This window comes from Triticum urartu, chromosome 2A (genome assembly GCF_056163025.1).
Source record: "Triticum urartu cultivar PI428250 chromosome 2A, HENAU_Tu73, whole genome shotgun sequence".
NCBI lineage: Eukaryota > Viridiplantae > Streptophyta > Magnoliopsida > Poales > Poaceae > Triticum > Triticum urartu.
The window spans coordinates 58672564-58695953 of NC_141874.1; positions in this window are offsets into that span (position 1 = coordinate 58672564).

Here is a 23390-nt window from a genome sequence, read left to right on the forward strand (position 1 = left end):
CCTTTGTAACCGACCTTGTGTAATCCTAACCCTCTCCGGTGTCTATATAAACCGGAGGGTTTTAGTTCGTAGGACAACAATCACAACATATAATCATACCGTAGGCTAGCTTCTAGGGTTTAGCCTCTCTGATCTCGTGGTAGATCTACTCTTGTAATACCCATATCTTCAATATTAATCGAGCAGGACGTAGGGTTTTACCTCCATCAAGAGGGCCCGAACCTGGGTAAAACTTCGTGTCCCTTGCCTCCTGTTACCATCCGGCCTAGACGCACAGTTCGGGACCCCCTACCCAAGATCCACCGGTTTTGACACCGACAGATACCCTTTGACGAAACTGTGTGTGATGCATTAATCGCAAACGGTGGCGTAAAAACCCGTCAAAAAAGGTGCAAAACGTTTGCGATGGAGGATGCATCAAACATGGTTCAGATTTTAGTTGCGTGTGTGATGCTGGGCATACGGTTCAGTTCAATTAACTGTTTGTGATGATGAGGAATAAAAGAAACAAGCAGCCAGATGGAGGCGTGTGCGATATACAGCATACAGTTCACTCGGATGAACTGTTTGTGATTAGGCAACACAAAAGAAACGGTCAGCCAGATCAAGGTGCATGCGGTATACGGCATGCGGTTCACTCGGATGAACTGTTTGCGTTGAGACAAGAGAACAGAAACGGTTCAATATAACAAGATGTGTGTGATACGCGGCAAACAAGTCTGTAATCAGAAATGTGTGCGAAGACCGATAATAACACAGACGATTGCTTCTAATAAGACGTATGTGATATGCTCTGTCTACACAACATCTATTGGCCATACGGATGCGAAGAGGCATCCTATATCAGCAAGGACTAGTTGTTCCACTAGTAGCTCATCTAAGAGAACTCTCAAGTTAAGTGTGCTCAGGCTGGAGTAGGCATGGGATGGGTGACCGGATGGGAAGTTGTCTTGATGTTAATCCCATTGATGGGATGTATCTTAAATGTCCATTAAGGACATTTATGACACATCCCATCAGTGGAATTAACCTCAAGGTCCTTGTTTTGTTTTTTTTGTTTTTTAACACATGTTAAAGAAGGTCTACCGCATTACTTTTTGACAATGTGCGATTGAGGGCATACGCTTCAGAAGGATTAACTGTTTGCGATTAGGAAATAGAATAGAAACGCCACGTATGCGGCCGAGAAAGCGTGCCCATGTTACGCCGTTCGGGAATAGTGCCGCACTTAGAAATTATAGAACCGTCAATAAATTTTGAGCCTGCGTCCCGTCACATTCCAAATTGCAAGCCTGTTCACACCGATCAAAACCTAAACAGTTTCCCACCTAGGAGCGTATTAGTACTCGGTTATAAATACTACTACTCCAAGATGACTGCACATTCCTCCTCAATTCCTCATCCACAATAACAAACAAGTCATTCATCATCGTTCCCTTGCATGTGCCATGGTCAGCGTGACTTCTGGGTCGAGAGATTACCACTAGGGACAGGCAAGCATGGAAGCGGAAGCACGAGAGATGTCCCGCCTCGCGCGAAAGTAGCCGACATGTCCTGTCGCGTGGCCGTGGCAGCAGAGAGGTCCCGCTGCACCGCCGGAGCAGCATGGAGGTCCCGTCATGCCGTCGATGCAGCAGACTGGTTCAGCCGCACCGCAGAAGCAGAAGAGATGTCCTGCCTTGTCGCGAATGCAATAGAGATGTCCTCCCGCGCCGCAACGGCCTAGGAAAATGTCTCGCGGGCAGGCGAGGACTCTTACAAGCGCATGCATGTGATCATCCATAGCTAGATGGATCAGATCTCCGGCTGGGCGAGGTTGCAGGATGACATGAAAGCCTCTTTTGAACAGGCTACCAGTATCATCCGGCAACTAAATGAGAGCAATGCGAAGCTCCGGGCTGAGCGCGGCCTGCTGAGGGCGAAGATCGTCGGAAGTGCGGAGCAGCAGGAGGAGACTACTGCCTTGTTGAAGAGGACCGGCGTCATCGCCGAGAAACTTATAGACGAGAATGCCATGCTGCGCATCGAGCGTAGAAGGTTGGTGGAGGAATCCGTGGGTGCTCTCAAGAAGCATCTTGAGGACAAGAAAGAGCTCATCGCCGCTCATAGCGGAGAGTAGTTCCCGCGGCCTACAACATGCATCAAGAAAGTAGAGATCAGCGAGCCAGATCATTGTCTTCCTTCTTCTTTTGTCCTTGTGTATTTCGGGCGTTGCCGCATGTGGCTTTTTTAATTATGTTCCTAAATATGTAAGACAATTATTATCCACTGTCATTGTCCTTATATTCATCATGCTTGCTATAAGTCGCAGTCGATGCTAGATAGGTCCGTCGGACCTTACATCAAGATCCGTGCAAAACATTCTTTTCAAATTTTCATTTTCTCTCTTAAATCTCAGTCCAGTGAGACATAGCCACGTCGTGAAACAAGGGCTCAGGCTCCATTAGGAGACGTTGGGAGGGAGGTGCGTGACGGATAGAGGTCAAAGGGCTCTCCTCCTGATGAGCACGTGCAGGGGTCTGATCGCACGCCATAGCTACTCCGCACGACACCTCCTAGCCAATAAAAAAGGGGACGCGTGGTGGCACGTAAATGGTAAGTAGAACGCCAACGGTTTCAATAATAGTTGTGTTTCCGATTTGTAACGTGACGGCACTTGTTCCAAAATGACTTTGTTGATTGTTAATGTGTGCGCCTTCGCAAATCGGACAGAAAAAAATACCACACCATGTTGATGCCATGTCATGACACCATGCCAAGTTTCATGATTTTCAGGCGTGTTTTGGATTTATAGAAATTCAAAAACCAAGCTTCTCAATCTTTCCGGCAGAGCCACGACGCCCAGATGTTTGAATTTCATTCCCATCTCTTGCATGCGACCTAGAAATTCACCCAAGGACACACATGTGATTTTAACCAACTTTGGTGCAATGGAGCATGTGCTTGTAGTTCAAATTTGAATTATGCACATTAAATGCCTAGAAACTCAATTAATGTATAAAAAGGCCAATCAAACCCTGAAAAATTCCTAAATTAAACACAACACTCCTGTTGTTCTATGTTGACACTAGAATTTTTTTGAAAGCAATAAGAGGCAACAGATATCGTTCCGTCCCCAAAGGTGACACGTTCCCTACCGAAACCATCACGCCTGTTGTGAGAAGCTCTGGTTTGTTAGAAGCTTATACCCCAACCTACCCCAAATGGGACAAATTTTTTTACCACGACATGTTGATGCCACTCCATGATAGTATGCCAAGTTTCATGAATTTCAGACGAACTTTGGATTTACTAAAATTTAAAAACCATGATCTCAACATTTTGACGGCAATGAACAGTGCCCTAGTGTTTGAATTTCATTCCCATCTCTTGCATGGAACCTAGAAATTCACCCAAGGACACACATATGATTTTTCAACCAACTTTGGTGCACTAGAGAATGTCCTTGTAGTTCAAATTTGAATTATGCACATTAAATGCCCAGAAACTCATTTAATTTATAAAAAAGGCAAAACGAACCCCAAAAAATTCCTATATTAAACACAACACTCCTGTTGTTCTATGTTGACACTAGAAATTTTATGAAAGCAATAATAGGCAACGAATATCGTTCCGTCCCCAAAGGTGGCACGTTCCCTACCGAAACCATCACGCTTGTTGTGAGAAGCTCTGCTTTGTGAGAAGCTTATACCCAAACCTGCCCCAAATGGGATTTTTTTACCACGGCATGTTGATGCCGCTCCATGATAGCATGCCAAGTTTCACGAATTTCAGAAGAGTTTTGGATTTACTAGAATTTAAAAACCAGGTATCTCAACATTTTGTCGGCAATCAACGATGCCTTGGTGTTTGAATTTCATTCCCATTTATTGCATGTGACCTAGAAATTCACCCAAGGACAAAGATTTGATTTTTCAACCAACTTTGGTGCACTGGAGCATGTGCTTGTAGTTCAAATTTTAATTATGCACATTAATGCCTTGAAAACTCAGTTAATGCATAAAAATTAGATAGTGCTAGTGATTTTAGTTGCAAAAATTAGATAGTGCTAGTGATATTTAGCTGCATATTTTGAAAAATCATAGTGTTACAAGGATTGACAAATGGCAATGTTACTAGATGAACAAATGTCAATCTTTCCAGTTTGACAAATGGCAACATACCCAATATGACAGCTGCAAATCTTACCAAATTGTTTGTACGTGGTTGCACACGGGTCATCCAAAACAACCTTTTGCGTTGAAGGGATGCACAAATCCTGCGCTGTGAATTTTCCCTCGACTTAAGGGGGAAGACGATAGCTCTCACTTTGCATACGGGTGCTCTATCTAAAACGTTTGTGATCAAGTGCTACAGAAAACCTGCTCGGCACATTTTATCTTGGCTTCCTGGGGAAGCTATCGATTTGCATACGGGTGTTCTAACTAAAACTTTTGCGATCAAGAGCTGCACAAATCCTGCTCGACACATTTTCCCTTGCTTCCTAGGAAAGCTGTCGGTTTGCATACGGGTGTTCTAACTAAAACGTTTGCGATGAGTGTTTTATATTTAAAAACCATTGACGTTTTTTTCAAAAGAAAAACGTTTGATAAGTTTGTACATTAAGAGAGAAAAACGCAAGTTCGTTCAAACCATATCTTTCATTCAGTCACACTGCAAATTTATATTCATATGATCGAGATTTCGAGATACAGTATTAAACCCCAAAAAAACTATTTACGGCATCGGCGGAGGCGGCGTGCCGCGCCGTCTTGTCGTTGTCGTCCTCTGGGACACCGTTGTTGAAGTCTTCAAGGCAGCACAAAATGTTCTTCACTTGTAAATGAAACATCATGTCCTCGCGCGATCAACGGGCGGGGCGCGACATGACGAAAACTCGCACCGCTGAGAGGTATTGGTCAACGGGAGCGTCCCATGCCACTGAGGGGGGCGCGCGCATGGGCACGTGCATGGCGGGTGCAGCCAAACGCACGGGGACCAATGCCGCGGTGGGTGGAGGGGCGCGCACGGGCAGGGGCACGGGCGCGGCAGGTGCAGCCAAACGCACGGGGGCCAGCGCCACGGTCGGTGGAGGGGCGCGCACGGGCACGGGCGCTGGCGCTGGCATGTACACGAGCTCGCGTGGGTCCGCGGAGACCTAGCTGACGCCCGCGGTTTCTAACTCTGCGATAGTGCTCGGTGACCGGCCCGTCAATGCTAAGGGGATGGTCGCTGACGCGGGCGCGGAGATGGGAGCTGGGATGGGAGCGGGGGCAGCAACCGCCGCTTCCAGCTTGTTCTGGGCCATGTCCATGAGGCCCCATTCCTCCTTATTTTTTATCTCCTTCGGCTCGGAGTTGACTTCACCAAACTTGAAGACTAGTGGCAGATGATCGTTTTGCGCCATGGTGTTGGTGGAGATCTGTGGGAGGGAGGGGAATGGGAGGCGAATAGTAAGGCCGCTCGTATTAAACAGCGGCTCGGGCGCCATTAATGGAGAGGAAGGCGGGCGGACATGGAAGTCAAAGGGCTCGCTTCCCAGTGAGCCTGCGCAGCGTACATCACGAACGCTTCCCGGTGAGCCTGCGCATTGGAGGACAGCTTGCACGCCTCTCGGTCAGCCTGCGCACCAGACTCCACTCGCACGCCTCCCATTCAGTCAAGGTCAAGATGCTGTCCGCACGACACCTCCTATAGCCATTAAAACGAAGACATGTGGTGCCACGTGAATGGTTAACAAAACACACACGATTTGAATTATACAAACGTTTGAGATATTAAAGTGGCAGCTATTTTTTCAAAATGCCTTTGTTGGCTGTTATTCGAGTGCGCCTTCTCTCAAAATGGACATGGAAAATACCACAACATGTCGGGTGCCATTTGATGATAGCATGCCAAGTTTCATGAATTTCAGACGAGGTTTGGATTTACTAGAATTTAAAAACAAAGTAAATCAACATTTTGTTCTATGTTGACACGAGGCATTTTTTGAAAGCAACAAGAGGCAATGGATATTGTTTCGTCCCCAAAGGTGGGACGTTCCCTACCGAAACCATCAGGCTTGTTGTGAGAAGCATATCCCCAAACCTGCCCCAAATGGGACAAAAAAATTACCACGACATGTTGATGCCGCTCCATGATAGCATGCCAAGTTTCATGAATTTCAGACGAGCTTTGGATTTATTAGAATTTAAAACCAGGTATCTCAATGTTTGCGGCCGAGTGACTGTGGCAGGGTGTTTGACATTCATTCCCATTTCTTGCATGGGACCTAAGCATGCAATCAAGGGCACGAATTTGAATTTTCAACCAATTTATATGCATTAGAGCATGTGCATGTAGTTCAAATTTGAATTATGCACATAAATGTATTGAAAACTCAATTAATGCATAAAAATGTCCAAAAGAACCCCAAAAATCCCAAAAATTGACACAGCACTCCTGTTGTTCTATGTTGACACGAGAAATTTTTTGAAAGCAATAGGAGATAATGGATATCGTTTTGTCCCCAAAGGTGGGACGTTCCCTACCGAAACCATCTGGCTTGATGTGAGAAGCTCTGGTTAGTGAGAAGCATATCCCCAAACCTGCCCCAAATGGGACAAAAATTTTACCACGGCATGTTGATGCCGCTCCATGATAGCATGCCAAGTTTCATGAATTTCAGACGAGCTTTGGATTTACTAGAATTTAAAAACCAAGTATCTCAATGTTTGCGGCCGAGTGACTGTGGCAGGGTGTTTGTCATTCGTTCCCATTTCTTGCATGGGACCTAAGCATGCAACCAAGGACAAACATTTGATTTTGCAACCCGTTTTTATGGACAGAGCACGTGCATGTAGTTCAATTTTGAATGATGCATGTAAATGCCTAGAAAACTCAATTAATGTATAAAAATGTCCAAACGATCCCCGAAAAAATCCAAAATTTAACACTACACTCCTGTTGTTATATGTTGACACGAGCATTTTTTGGAAAGCAATAAGAGGCAACATATATCGTTTCTTCCCCCAAGGTGGCACGTACCCTACCGAAACCATCAAGCATGTTGCGAGAGAAGCTCTGGTTTGCGAGAAGCTTATTACGCACACCTGCCCCAAATGGGATGATATTTTTACCATGGCATGTCGCTGCCGTTCCATCATATCATGTCAAGTTTCATGATTTTCAGACGAGTTTTCGATTTACTAGAATTTTAAAACCATGTATCTCAATGTTAGCGCCCGAGCGACAGTGTCAAGGTGTTTGACATTCATTCTCATTTGTTGCATGTGACCTAATCTTGCAACCAAGGACAAACATTTGATTTTGCAACCCATTTTTATGGATGGAGCACGTGCATGTAGTTAAATTTTGAATTATGCACATAAATGCCTAGAAAACTCAATTAACGTATAAAAATGTCCAAACAATCCCCGAAAAAATCCAAAATTTAACACGACACTCCTCTCGTTCTATGTTGACACCAGGAAAAAAATTGAAATGAAGAAGAGGCAACGAATATCGTTTTGACCACAAAGGTGACACGTTTCCCTAACGAAACCATGAGGCTTTCTTGTGAGAAGCTCTGGTTTGTGAGAAGCTTGTACCACAACCTGCCCCAAATGGTACAATATTTTCTACCCCAGCATGTTGATGCCATTCCATGATAGCATGCCAAGGTTCATGAATTTCATACGGGTTTTGGATTTACTTGAATTACAAAAGCAAGTACCTCAACATTTGCCGGAGAGCCACGGTGTCGTGGTGTTCGAAATTCATCCCTATTTCTTGCATGGGACATAAGCATAAACCCATGGACACATATATGATTTTACAACCCATGTTGGTGCACCGAACCATGTGCATGTGCTTTAATTTTGAATTGTGCACCTGAAATGGCTAGAAAACCAATTTAATGTATAAAATTTCCAAATGAACCCTGAATAATTCCAATTTTTTTACAACACACATATAGTTGCATGTCCACTTCAGATAAAAGGTCTAGCAATTCAAACACCGTCCATTGCCGCTGTGACCCCATTAAGTAATACAAATCAAGACAAAAAATCAAGTAGATCCCACACAGTTCATTATCACCAACTGTGTGAGATGCAACAAAAAAAATCTTGGAGCACCGTCGGATTATAGTACGCATACGGCTTACGCGAGAAGGTGTGACGGCTACAGTCCACAGCCTGCTCTGAATAAGGGACCATGTTTGATGACACTTTGCACGCTAGTTTTTTCGCTGAAGCAATTCCAAATTTTTGGCTTCCGCGGAAATATGTACCTCCCCGCCCCTCCCCCTTACCAAAAGCCACATTTCCCCTGTTTCTACCTTCCTTTCCAAGTTGAAACCTTCACTCCTTGCTTGCATCGACACCTCCTCGCCCGTGACCCTCCTTCACGCTGCTCGGCCTCGTCTATCCAGGCAGGTAATCCACACCCGACCCCAATCCTCCTCCTCCTTCCACATCCCACATGCCCCGACTGCCGGCGCGAGCGCGACACCTTCCACCCAAATCACCGACCCCTCCACCAAATAAGCGCCGTCCTAAGCCATGGTGCATGCAGTATAGCCAGGATCTGAAGGAGCATTTGGCAGCGGAGAAGCAAATTGTGGCCATACACGCGGATGAGGTCGCGATGGCTGCCTTTCGTGCCGACCCCTCGATCTTGGAGGAGCACCTCACCGTCGAGGCCACCATCGACGCCTTGCGCGTCGACCCCACGATGCGGTTGGCTACTTTAAACGACAGTTCGTGGCATTTTCTCGAGGCCACCGTCGGTACCTTCGACGAAGACTACGAGGTGTTTTCTTAGCATGCACGTGCCTACCTCATCTCGAGAGCCAACAGGTTGGTGCCCGGAGCGGCTCAGGCAACTCACCACTACGACGACGGCACCCATGAAGTGGACGCCTCATCCTCTTCTATGTCCAAGGAGCCAATCGTCATCGATATCTCCGACAATGAGGAGTAGCTTGTCTTATTAGCTCACTATAAGGACCCATGTTTAGTTTGCTAGCTACTGCCTTTCCTTAACAAATTCTAGTGAATTGTGCTATCTACTTTTACCATGCAATCTTCTGCTCTAGAGTATATGTTCTATATGTCGTGCAATGTGGTGTTCAGTTAACTGTTTGGTTCAATTCTGCAATTGTGATGTTCAATTCTTCAGGGTGCAATATTCCAAGTTATCATGAATGCTTGGTTTGGTTAACTGTCCGATCTTTTATTAGGAGTATGTTATATTGTGCAATGTGGTGCTCAGTTAATGTTTGGTTCATTTGTTGTGGTGTTTAGTTAACTGTTTGGTTCAATTATGCAATGCGATGTTCCATTGTTGTGGGTGCATTTTGTTATTGTATACCATGTGAGAAATAAATTGAATTTGTATGTACTTAATACATGAGAAACAAATACAATTGCTATATTTCCAAGTGTTAAGGATGCTTGGTTTGGTTAACTATCTGATCTTCTATTAGAGTATGTTATATTGTGCAATGTGGTGCTCAGTTAATGTTTGGTTCATTTATTGTGGTGTTTAGTTAACTGTTTGGTTCAATTCTGCAATGCAATGTTCAATTGTTGTGGGTGCATTCTGTTATTGTATACCATGTGAGAAATAAATCAAATTTGGCTGTACTAAATACATGAGAAACAAATACAATTACTATATTTCCAAGTTGTTAAGCATGCTTGGTTTGGTTAACTGTCTGATCTTCTATTAGGAGTATGTTATATTGTGCAATGTGGTGCTCAGTTAACGTTTGGTTCATTTGTTTTGGTGTTTAGTTAACTGTTTGGTTCAATTCTGCAATACGATGTTCAATTGTTGTGGATGCATTCTGTTATTGTATACTATGTGAGAAATAAATCAAATTTGGATGTACTAAATACATGAGAAACAAATACAATTGCTATATTTCCAAGTTGTTAAGCATGCTTGGTTTTGTTAACTGTTTGATCTTCTATTAGGAGTATGTTATATTGTGTAATGTGGAGCTCAGTTAACGTTTGGTTCATTTGTTGTGGTGTTTAGTTAACTGCACGTGCATGGTCCATTGTCTAATAGCACATTATTGTGCAATTACAGGAACCATTCTAATATTTAGGTTTTTAACAATTTGTTCTTGCAAATGTAGGTCCTGCTGTCAGAGGTTTTGACCCACTGTTCGACCCTTTTTGCATATGGGGAAATGAGTTGTCCATGAATATCAATCAAGTCAAGAAACTCAGAAAGATTGTTAGGATAAAGAAATTAGCGACAAAAAACAACAAGGTCTTTGTCTGCACAATGAAGAACACATCAGTTCACTACAAGATGGTACTAACTATTATACCTTGCCTTTTTTATTCCTTTGCCCCATTTCCAATATAGAGAATATATTTATGCACATCCTTGTTTTCAGGCCTTTCCAAAGCAGTTCACTGATGATTATCTCTCAAACCACCTCTATGGTCAAGAGGCGAGGAAGGTTTTCATACAACACCCATGGTTCAATATTGAAATGTTTCTGAAGAGGACGAAGTACGGATGGTCAATCATCCACAGGCACTGGCCTAAAGTTGCAAAGACCTTCAACATTAATGAAGGATCAATATTCGCCTTCCACTTCAGCAGTTTTCCAGATGAGATGCATCTGTCTATATACCATCTATGATGCTAATTTCGAAAGGTTCTACATGTTGCATGTGAAACTTGGTGTTGGTGCAGTTGTGTAATGGGGTAGCCGAGTGCTGAAGCTATATCATGTTGTACTCTGATGTATTTAAATTATGAAATTCTGCTTTCTTAATATGGAAATAAAATATATTATGTGCTTAATATGAATGTCAATTAGATTAATAAATGGATTATTAATAATAGGGAAATTAGCCTGCTAATGGCGAATTAGCCTGCTAATTGGGGTTTGCTATTGAAAACGGTTATTGAAAAAATACCGTGGGCGATGACCTCAGATAATGCACACAGTTTCTAGGAATAAACAATGTTGGATCAATGAACAATCACACATGACTTTCTCTGGAAAACTATTTGCATTAGGACACCTTGTGCAAATGTTTACCACATAAAAACTATGTGTGATGGACAGCCTTTGCCACACAGTTTCTTCTACGGACCGTGTGTGATGCATTCAATAATGCAAACGATTTAACGGGGAAAATTGTGTGTGATGTACTTGTGAATGGAAACGTTTTCCTTGGAGCGACTATGTGGGATGTACATACGAACGAAAACGTTTAGCGGGAACTGACTGTGTGGGGTGTACTTGCGACCAGAAACAATTTAGCCTGTCTAATTGTATTTTTTAGCACTACTGTACGTATTTCTGTATTTGAGCACTCGCCGATCGCACACGACCTCATTTTGCTGAGCGTGTGTGCCAGGAGGGCATATCCCCGACGGTTTCTGGGTCATGTGGGAAGGACCCCCTATCGCCGTCACTCACTAGGCGATGGTTCCTAATGCCGTCGCGGAAAGGGGTTAAAACCCGTTTGTATAGCACCAACGTGTACTAGTGATATTATCTGTTTTGGATGTTTTATATGCATTAATATGCTATTTTATACTCCCTCCATCCGGAAATACTTATCATAGAAATGGATGTACCTGCTGCAATTTTGTCTATTTTGGGCCTAGCCCAATAGCAGTTTCAGAAATTCCTAATAAATCCTAGTGGCCCACGCAGCCCATTCGTGCAGGGCAAGAGGTGGAACTAAAGTTTAGTCCCACATTGCTAGTTTAGAGGGAGTTAGACCTCTTTATAAGGGAGGTCATTTCCCCACTTGTATGAGCATGAGAACAAGAGGGACATCCACACGCGCTCCTCCTCCACCACCCGCCTCGCCACGCCACGCCTCGTCACAATGCGTCGCGGGTTGCGGGAATGAGCCAAGCCGATGTCTAAATTTTTGCCACGCACGACGGGTATGCGAAAGGCCACGCGGAAGCTCAACGTTTTTCTGTAGTGGACACTGAATCCGAACAGCTTGCCTCTTCAGCTGAAGTCTGTTCGCTTCGTCTCCCTCTGTTGCTCAACCTCCCGTCGCAGCCTATTCGCTTCCTTCTCCTGTGCCTATATAAGAGAGGTCGCTCCTCTCCAGAGAGACACACCAGAAGCTCCTCTTCCTCTCGCCACAAAGTTCTGAGCACTACGCTGCTGCTACGTTCTTCCCCATCCCAGCTTGTGGCGTGCACCGTAGGTCGGGACAGTAAGCCTCCGAAACCGCACCTCTTTGAGTCATGTATGGGAGAAGGGTGATAAGGTTTTTGGGGAGCGCTCCGCGCGACTACTGACTTCTTCATCACGGACTCTGACGACTACTTCCCCGACGATGACTTCTTCCCCGACGTCGACAACCTCATCAACGACATGGCTGGAGAGGATGTCGGCCCCAAGTCTAGTGTGCTTCTGCTGCCGCTGTCCTGTACGTGTTCTTGCTCTTTCTGTTAGAAGTCCTGCCACAGTTCTATGCCCTAGTTTCTGCCCTACATATGTTAGGTTCTACTTCATATATGCAACTTCATCTAGTGTCTGTTCTAGATGTATTTAGTTCAAGTTCATATATGCAGATGCTATTTACCTTCTCTCTGTCAGATTGCATGACTTGCTTTATATCTGCTATATTAGTCATGCTTTATTTAGTATTTCTGTTAATAAAATCATTGGGTAAATTGCTCATATTTCCAACAACCCAAAAACCTTATTATAGGCAATTTACCCCAAGTGGTTTTGCTGCTTCCATGAGACCTCCTATGTTTGAGGGTATCCACTATAAGAGGTGGCGCGTGAGAGCAGTCTTATGGTTTCAAACCACGAGTTGCTATGATGCCACGCTTGGCAAACCTGAAGGGGAGTTTGATGCCCAACAGGAACAAGCTTTTCAGAAAATGGATACTCTGTTTAAGGTTGCTCTCTTGAGTGTTCTTGGTGATGCTTATGCGTCAATTGACAATGGAAAAGATATGTGGGACGCACTCGAGGTCAAGTTTGGGTTCTCGGATGCCGGCACTGAGCTGTACCTCATGGAGCAATTCTATGATTATAGGATGACTGACGAGCGCTCCGTGGTTGAGCAAGCTCATGAGATATAGTCATTTGCTAGAGAACTTGAGCACTTCAACTGTATGCTACCGGACAATTTTGTTGCCGGAGGTATCATCACCAAGCTTCCTCCTTCGTGGAGGAACTTTGCTACCTTACTGAAGCATAAGAGACAGGAGTTTTCCGTTCCGGATCTCATTGGTACTCTTGATGTGGAAGAAAAGGCGAGAGCAAAGGACACACGTGCTCGAGGTATTGAGGGAGGATCTAGTGCCAATCTGGTACAGAAGAAGAACTTCCAGCCCCACAAGTTCAAGAACAAGGGCAAGTTTGATGGTAAATCAAAAATTGATGGGAAGAACAAGGCTGTGCAACACACGAACTTCAAGAAGAAGAATGACAAGAAGAAAGGTGTTTGTCATGTGTGTGGGGATCCTGATCATTGGGCTCCTAGTTGCCCTAATCGTTATGACAAGCGTCATCCTGGGAAAGGCGGCAAGACCGCTAGTGTTATCATTGGAGACATTGACATGAAGGATGTTGGGTATGGTATTTTTCCCACTATTCTTTCAATGTGTCATTCTCCTGATTGGTTGATTGACACGGGTGCTAATGTGCATGTATGCAGTGATATTTCCATGTTTCCATCTTATCAGACCGCAGGGACTTCAACCGTGCTGATGGGCAACGGTTCAAGTGCTTCTGTTCGTGGTGTTGGCAAGGTCGATCTGAAGTTTACTTCGGGGAAGACCGTGCGGCTGAAGAACGTGCATTATGTCCCCTCCGTCAATAAAAATCTTGTTAGCGGATCTCTTCTGTGTAGAGATAGCTATAAGCTTGTCTTTGAGTTGAATAAATTTGTAATATCCAAGTATGGAACCTTTGTTGGTAAAGGCTATGAGTCAGGAGACCTGTTTCGTTTATCCTTATCAGATGTTTGCAATAAAGTTGTTAATCATGTTTGCAACAATAGTCAATCAAATGTGTGGCATTCACGTCTTTGTCATGTTAACTTTGGTTGCATGTCGCGACTAGCGAAGTTGAACTTAATCCCTAGTTTCACCACTGTCAAGGGATCTAAGTGTCAAGTTTGTGTGCAAGCTAAGCAACCTCGTAAGTCTCACACGACTACGGAAACGAGAGATCTTGCACCACTAGAGCTCATACATTCAGATCTATGTGAAATTAATGGTGTTTTGACAAAAGGTGGAAAGAAATATTTCATGACATTAATTGACGACTCCACTAGATACTGCTATGTGTATCTTCTGAAATCTAAGGATGATACTTTGAACTTTTTCAAGATCTATAAAGCTGAAGTGGAAAACCAACTTGATCGGAAAATGAAGAGGCTTAGGTCCGACCGTGGTGGAGAGTATTTTTCCAATGAATTTGATGCTTTTTGTGCGGAACATGGTATAATCCATGAGAGGACGCCTCCCTATTCACCTCAGTCAAATGGGGTGGCCGAAAGAAAGAACCGTACTCTAACTGATTTGGTTAACGCCATGTTAGACACATCGGGTCTCTCCAAGGCATGGTGGGGGGAGGCGATATTGACATCATGTCATGTCCTAAACCGAGTCCCCACAAAGAACAAAGAAATAACTCCATTCGAGGAATGGGAGAAGAAAAGGTTAAAACTCTCTTATCTACGAACATGGGGTTGTTTGGCAAAAGTCAATGTTCCAATTCCAAAGAAGCGGAAGCTTGGAGCAAAGACTGTGGATTGTGTTTTCATGGGATATGCTTTTCATAGCATTGGCTATAGATTCTTGGTTGTAAAATCTGAGGTACCTGACATGCATGTCGGTACGATCATGGAGTCAAATGATGCGGCTTTCTTTGAAGATATCTTTCCCATGAAGGATATGGCTACCTCATCTAATCAGGAGATGTCTAGTTCATCGAATTAGGAACCAGTTACAATTACCGAACCTGCCATTTCGATGGAACACTTTGAAAGTCCTGTGGAGGAGAACAATGAAGTTCCTACTAGGAGCAAGAGACAGAGGACGACAAAGTCCTTTGGTGACGATTTTCTTGTGTATCTCATAGATGACACTCCCAGTTCTATTTCAGAGGCCTATGCATCTGAAGATGCTGACTACTGGAAGGAAGCAGTTCGTAGCGAGATGGATTCCATCTTGGTGAATGAAACTTGGGAGATAACTAACCGTCCTTATGGGTGCAAACCTATAGGATGCAAATGGGTATTCAAGAAGAAGCTTAGGCCTAATGGTACTATTGAAAAGTACAAGGCTCGGCTCGTGGCTAAGGGTTATACCCAAAAGGAAGGTGAAGACTTCTTCGATACTTACTCACCTGTGGATTGACTGACCACTATTCGAGTTCTACTTTCACTAGCTGCCTCACATGGCCTTCTCGTTCATCAAATGGATGTTAAGACTACTTTCCTAAATGGAGAGTTGGACGAGGAAATTTATATGGAACAATCAGATGGGTTTGTACTAGATGGTCAGGAAGGAAAAGTGTGCAAGTTGCTGAAGTCTTTGTATGGACTCAAGCAAGCACACAAACAGTGGCATGAGAAGTTTGAAAGAACTTTAACAGCTGCAGGCTTTCTTGTAAATGAGGCTGACAAATGTGTGTACTATCGCCATGGTGGGGGTGAGGGAGTTATCCTTTGCTTGTCTGTTGATGACATACTGATTTTCAGAACAAATCTGAATGTTATTAAAGAGGTCAAGAATTTCCTATCTCGCTATTTTGAGATGAAGGATTTAGGAATGGCTGATGTCATTTTGAACAGCAAGTTGTTGAGAGACGATGATGGTGGGATTAGATTGCTTCAATCTCACTATGTGGAAAAGATCTTGAGTCGCTTTGGCTATAGTGACTGCAAGCCCTCTCCAACACCATATGGTGCGAGTGTGTTACTTCGAAAGAATCGAAGAATTGCTAGAGGTCAATTAAAGTATTCTCAGATTATTGGCTTGCTTATGTACTTAGCCAGTGCTACAAGACCTGACATCTCTTTTGCTGTTAGAAAACTAAGTCGGTTTGTCTCAAAACCAGGAGATGTGCATTGGAAAGCTCTAGAGAGAGTTTTGCGTTATTTGAAAGGCACTGCAAATTATGGAATTCACTACACTGGGCACCCAAAGGTGCTTGAAGGGTATAGTGACTCAAACTGGATCTCAGATGCTGATGAGATAAAGGCCACAAGCGGATATGTATTCACTCATGGAGGTGGCGCCATTTCTTGGAAGTCTTGCAAGCAGACCATCTTAACAAAGTCAACAATGGAAGCAAAACTCACAGCACTAGATATAGCTATGGTCAAAGCAGATTAGCTTCGCCGGCTCTTGAATGACTTGCTGGTTGTTGAGAAACCTGTACCCGGTATCCTTATGAACTGCGACAATCAAACTGTGATCACGAAAGTGAGCAGCTCAAAGGATAACATGAAGTCATCAAGACACGTTCAGAGAAGGTTAAAGTCTGTCAGTAAATTGAGAAACTCCGGAGTTATTGCATTGGATTATATCCAAATGTCAAAAAATCTGGCAGATCCTTTTACTAAGGGTTTATCACGTAATGTAATAGATAATGCATCGAGGGAGATGGGTATGAGACCCACAATATGAGTTGTTCATAGTGGTAACCTATTCTTTGTGATCGGAGATCCCATGAATTAGATGTGGAAGACAAGCTGTTGATCAACTAAGAGGAGAGTATCCTTACTATTAACAATACCACTCCATGAAGATGCAATACTCTCCTAATTTGCATGGTAGGTTGATGTATATCTTAATGTGTTCTAAGTGGCTCATTTAAACAGAGATGTTGTCCTGCAGAACATCTTTTGAAGAACACACCTATATGATTCTGATTGTCAAACGTCACAATCTATGAGAGTAGGGTTATCTCTAGTAAACTCATGAAAGGTCACAGAGTATGACGCATAAGCTCCACCCGCGGGGAAGACCCACGGTAGCCCAGTATCGGTCAAGGCTTTATGTGAAGCTAGATTCGCAGAAAACTTGCAGTTCAAGGCCCAGTCCATTGTTCAAGTTGCTTACTAGTGTAGCATAGAGTTCTAGGTGGAAGTTCAACTTAACAGTCTCCACTTTAGTACCGGTATATAAAACAGTGTTTTGGAACCAAAGGCAAATTTTGTGTGCCTCTGGGATCTGGTGGGGGGTTGCTGGAATTTTGTCTATTTTGGGCCTAGCCCAATGGCAGTTTCAAAAATTCCTAATAAATCCTAGAGGCCCACGCAACTCATTCGTGCAAGGCAAGAGGTGGAACTAAAGTTGAGTCCCACATTGCTAGTTTAGAGGGAGTTGGACATCTTTATAAGGGAGGTTCTTTCCCCACTTGTATGAGCATGAGAACAAGAGCGACATCCACGCGCGCTCCTCCTCCGCCGCCCGCCTGGCCACGCCACGCCTCGTCTCGTCACGCGCGCCGTAGGTTGCGGGAATGAGCCGAGCCGATGTCTAAATTTTGTATGCGAAAGGTCACGCAGAAGCTGAAACGTTTTTCTGTAGTGGACACTGAATCCGAACGTCTTTCCTCTTCGGCTGAAGTCTGTTCGCTTCGTCTCCCTCTGTTGCTCCACCTCCCGTCGCAGCCTGTTCGCCTCCTTCTCCTGTGCCTATATAAGAGAGGTTGCTCCTCTCTAGAGAGACACACTAGAAGCTCCTCTTCTCTCGCCACAAAGTTCCGAGCACTGCGCTGCTGCTACATTCTTCCCCATCCCGGCTTGCGGCGTGCACCGCAGGTCGGGACAGTAGGCCTCCGAAACTGCACCTCTTTGAGTCCTGTACGGGAGAAGGGTGAGAAGGTTTTTGGGGAGTGCTCCGCGCGACTACTGACTTCTTCATCACGGACTCCGACGACTACTTCACCAACGACGACTTCTTCCCCGACGTCGACAACCTCATCAACGACATGGCTGGAGAGGATGTCGACCCCAAGTCCAGTGCTTCTGCTGCTACTGTCCCGTACGTGTTCTTGCTCTTTCTGTTAGAAGTCATGCCAGAGTTCTTTGCCCTAGTTTCTGCCCTACATATGTTAGGTTCTACTTCATATATGCAACTTCATCTAGTGTTTGTTCTAGATGTGTTTAGTTCAAGTTCATATATGCAGATGCTATTTACCTTCTCTTTGTCAGATTGCATGACTTGCTTTATCTCTGCTATATTAGTCATGCTTTATTTAGTATTTTCGTTAATACAATCATTTGGTAAATTGCTCATATTTCCAACAGTATCTAGACGCATTTTAATTCTAAATACATCCACATTTATTCATTTCTACGACAAGTAATTCCGGACGAAGGGAGTATTATTTTTGGGACTAACGTATTAACCTAGAGCCCAGTGCTAGTTCCTGTTTTTTCCTTGTTTTAGAGTTTCGCAGAAAAGGAATACCAAACAGAGTCCAAACGGAATGAAACCTTCGCGATGATTTTTCTTGGACCAGAAGATAACTAGGAGACTTGGAGATGAAGTCGGAGGAGCCACGAGGTGGCCACAAGTACGGAGGGCGCACCTAGGGGGTAGGGCGTGCCTCCCACCCTTGTGGGCACCTTGTGCACCTCCTGACCTAATTCTTTCTCCTATATATTCCCATGTATCCCCAAACCACCAGAGATGTCCATGAAAACACTTCTCCACCGCCGGAACCTTCTGTACCCATGAGATCCCATATAGGGACCTTTTCCGGCACCCTATCGGAGAGGGATTCGATCATGGAGGTCTTCTACATGAACTCTATTGCCCTTCCGATGAAGCGTGAGTGTTTACCACAGACCTATGGGTCCATAGCTAGTAGCTAGATGGCTTCTTCTCTCTCTTTGATTCTCAATACCATGTTTTCCTCGATGTTCTTGGAGATCTATTCGATGTAATACTTCTTTGCGGTGTGTTTTCCAAGATCCGATGAATTGTGGATTTATGATCAGCTTATCTATGAACATTATTTGAATCTTCTCTGAATTCTTTTATGCATGATTTGATATCTTTGTAATTCTCTTCGAACTATCGGTTGGGTTTGGCCAATTAGATAGGTTTTTCTTGCAATGGGAGAAGTGCTTAGCTTTGGGTTCAAACTTGCGGTGTCCTTTTCCAGTGATAGCAGGGGCAGCAATGCACGTATTGTATTGTTGCCATCGAGGATAAAAAGATGGGATTTTCATCATATTGCTTGAGTTAATTCCTGTACATCATGTCATCTTACTTAATGCGTTACTCTGTTCTTTATGAACTTAATACTCTAGATGCATGCTGGATGGCGGTCGATGTGTGGAGTAATAGAAGTAGATGCAAAATCGTTTCAGTCTACTTGACACATACGTGGTGCCTATATTCATGATCATTGCCTTAGATATCGTCATAACTTTGTGCTTTTCTATCAATTGCTCGGCAGTAATTTGTTCACCCACCATATTATTTTATATCTTGAGAGAAGGCTCTAGTGAAACCTATGGCCCCGGGGTCTATTTTCCATCATATAAGTTTCCGATCTACTATTTTGCAATCTTTTACTTTCCGATCTATAAACCAAAAATACAAAAAATATTTACTTTATCGTTTATCTATCTCTATCAGATTTCACTTTTGCAAGTAATCGTGAAGGGATTGACAACCCCTTTATCACGTTGGGTGCAAGTTGTTTGATTGTTTGTATAGGTATTCGGTGATTTGTGCGTTATCTCCTACTGGACTGATACCTTGGTTCTCAAACTGAGGGAAATACTTATTTCTACTTTGCTGCATCACCCTTTCCTCTTCAAGGGAAAAACTGTTGGAAATATGCCCTAGAGGCAATAATAAATTGGTTATTATTATATTTCCTTGTTCATGATAATCGTTTATTATCCATGCTAGAATTGTATTGATAGGAAACTCAGATACATGTGTGGATACATAAACAACACCATGTCCCTAGTAAGCCTCTAGTTGACTGGCTCGTTGATCAATAGATGGTTACGGTTTCCTGACCATGGACATTGGATGTCGTTGATAACGGGATCGCATCATTAGGAGAATGATGTGATGGACAAGACCTAATCCTAAGCCTAGCACAAGATCATGTAGTTCGTATGCTAAAGCTTTTCTAATGTAAAGTATCATTTCCTTAGACCATGGGATTGTGCAACTCCCGGATACCGTAGGAGTGCTTTGGGTGTGCCAAATGTCACAAGAAACTGGGTGGCTGTTGGGTTGGCACTCCAAAAGTGTCAAAAGTGTCTGTTGGGTTGGCACGAATCGAGACTGGGATTTGTCACTCCGTGTAAACGGAGAGGTATCTCTGGGCCCACTCGGTAGGACATCATCATAATGTGCACAATGTGATCAAGGAGTTGATCACGGGATGATGTGTTACGGAACGAGTAAAGAGACTTGCCAGTAACGAGATTGAACAAGGTATCGGGATACCGACGATCGAATCTCGGACAAGTATCGTACCGCTAGACAAAGGGAATTGTATACGGGATTGATTAAGTCCTTGACATCGTGGTTCATCGGATGAGATCATCGTGGAACATGTGGGAACCAACATGGGTATCCAGATCCCGCTGTTGGTTATTGACCGGAGAACGTCTCGGTCATGTCTGCATGGTTCTCGAACCCGTAGGGTCTACACACTTAAGGTTCGATGACGCTAGGGTTATAAAGGAAGTTTGTATGTGGTTACCGAATGTTGTTCGGAGTCCCGGATGAGATCCTGGACGTCACGAGGAGTTCCGGAATGGTCCGGAGGTAAAGATTTATATATGGGAAGTCCTGTTTTGGTCACCGGAAAAGTTTCGGGTTTTATCGGTAACGTACCGGGACCACCAGGAGGGTCCCGGGGGTCCACCAAGTGGGTCCACCGGCCCCGGAGGGCTGCATGGGCCAAGTGTTGGAGGGGACCAGCCCCAGGTGGGCTGGTGCGCCCCCCAGAAGGGCCCAAGGCGCCTAGGGTTTGGGGAGGGGGCGCACCCACCTAACTTGGGGGGCAAGTTTCCCCTCTCCCCCCTTGGCCGCCCCACTAGATGGGGTTTTGGGGCTGGCCGCCGCCCCTAGGGTGGAACCCTAGGTGGGGTGCACCCCCTCCCTCTCCCCTATATATACTTGAGCACTTGGCGTGCTGCCAACAGATGAGTTTTAACCTTTCCATGGCGCAGCCCTGCTTCTCTCCCTCCTCCTCTCCCGTGGTGCTTGGCGAAGCCCTGCAGGATTGCCACGCTCCTCCACCACCACCACGCCGTTGTGCTGCTGCTGGACGGAGTCTTCCTCAACCTCTCCCCCTCTCCTTGCTGGATCAAGGCATGGGAGACGTCACCGGGCTGTACGTGTGTTGAACGCGGAGGTGCCGTCCGTTCGGCACTTGGATCTCCGGTGATTTGGATCACGAAGAGTACGACTCCTTCAACCCTGTTCTCTTGAACACTTCCGCTTAGCGATCTACAAGGGTATGTAGATGCACTCTCCTTCCCCCCGTTGCTGGTTTCTCCATAGATAGATCTTGGTGATACGTAGGAAAATTTTGAATTTCTGCTACGTTCCCCAACAGTGGCATCATGAGCTAGGTCTATTGCGTAGATTCTTTGCACGAGTAGAACACAAAGTAGTTGTGGGCGTTGATTTTGTTCAATATGCTTACCGTTACCAGTCCAATCTTGTTTCGACGGTATTGTGGGATGAAGCGGCCCGGACCGACCTTACACGTACTCTTACGTGAGACAGGTTCCACCGACTGACATGCACTAGTTGCATAAGGTGGCTAGCGGGTGCCAGTATCTCCCACTTTAGTCGGATTCGATGAAAAGGGTCCTTATGAAGGGTAAATAGCAATTGGCATATCACGTTGTGGTTTTGCATAGGTAAGAAACGTTCTTGCTAGAAACCCATAGCAGCCACGTAAAAACATGCAACAACAATTAGAGGACGTCTAACTTGTTTTTGCAGGGTATGCCTTGTGATGTGATATGGCCAAAAGAATATGATGAATGATATATGTGATGTATGAGATTGATCATGTTCTTGTAATAGGAATCATGACTTGCATGTCGATGAGTATGACAACCGGTAGGAGCCATAGGAGTTGTCTTAATTTATTCATGACCTGCGTGTCAACATAAACGTCACGTAATTACTTTACTTTATTGCTAACCGTTAGCTGTAGTAGTAGAAGTAATAGTTGGCGAGACAACTTCATGAAGACACGATGATGGAGATCATGATGATGGAGATCATGGTGTCATGCCGGTGACGATGATGATCATGGAGTCCCAAGATGGAGATGAAAGGAGCTATATGATATTGGCCATATCATGTCACTATTATTTGATTGCATGTGATGTTTATCATGTTCATACATCTTATTTGCTTAGAACGACGGTAGTAAATAAGATGATCCCTCATTAAAATTTCAAGAAGGTGTTCCCCCTAACTGTGCACCGTTGCGAAGGTTCGTTGTTTCGAAGCACCACGTGATGATCGGGTGTGATAGATTCTAACGTTCGAATACAACGGGTGTTGACGAGCCTAGCATGTACAGACATGGCCTCGGGACACATGCGAAACACTTAGGTTGACTTGATGAGCCTAGCATGTACAGACATGGCCTCGAAACACGGAAGACCGAAAGGTCGAGCATGAGTCGTACGGTAGATACGATCAACATGAAGATGTTCACCGATGATGACTAGTCTGTCTCACGTGATGATCGGACACGGCCTAGTTGACTCGGATCATGTAATCACTTAGATGACTAGAGGGATGTCTATCTGAGTGGGAGTTCATAAGATGAACTTAATTATCCTGAACATAGTCAAATGGTCTTCGCAAATTATGTCGTGGCTCGCGCTTTAGTTCTACTGTTTAGATATGTTCCTAGAGAAAATTTAGTTGAAAGTTGATAGTAGCAATTATGCGGACTAGGTCCGTAAACTAAGGATTGTCCTCATTGCTTCATAGAAGGCTTATGTCCTTAATGCACTGCTCAGTGTGCTGAACCTCGAACGTCGTCTGTGGATGTTGCGAACATCTGACATACACATTTTGATAACTACGTGATAGTTCAGTTAAACGGTTTAGAGTTGAGGCACCGAAGACGTTTTGAAATGTCGTGAAACATATGAGATGTTTCGAGGGCTGAAATTGGGATTTCAGGCTCGTGCCCACGTCAAGAGGTATAAGACCTCCGACGATTTTCTTAGCCTACAAACTAAGGGAGAAAAGCTCAATCGTTGAGCTTGTGCTCAGATTGTCTGAGTACAACAATCACTTGAATCGAGTGGGAGTTGATCTTCCAGATAAGATAGTGATGTTTTTCCAAAGTCATTGCCACCAAGCTGCTAGAGCTTCGTGATGAACTATAACATATCAGGGATAGATATGATGATCCTTGAAATATT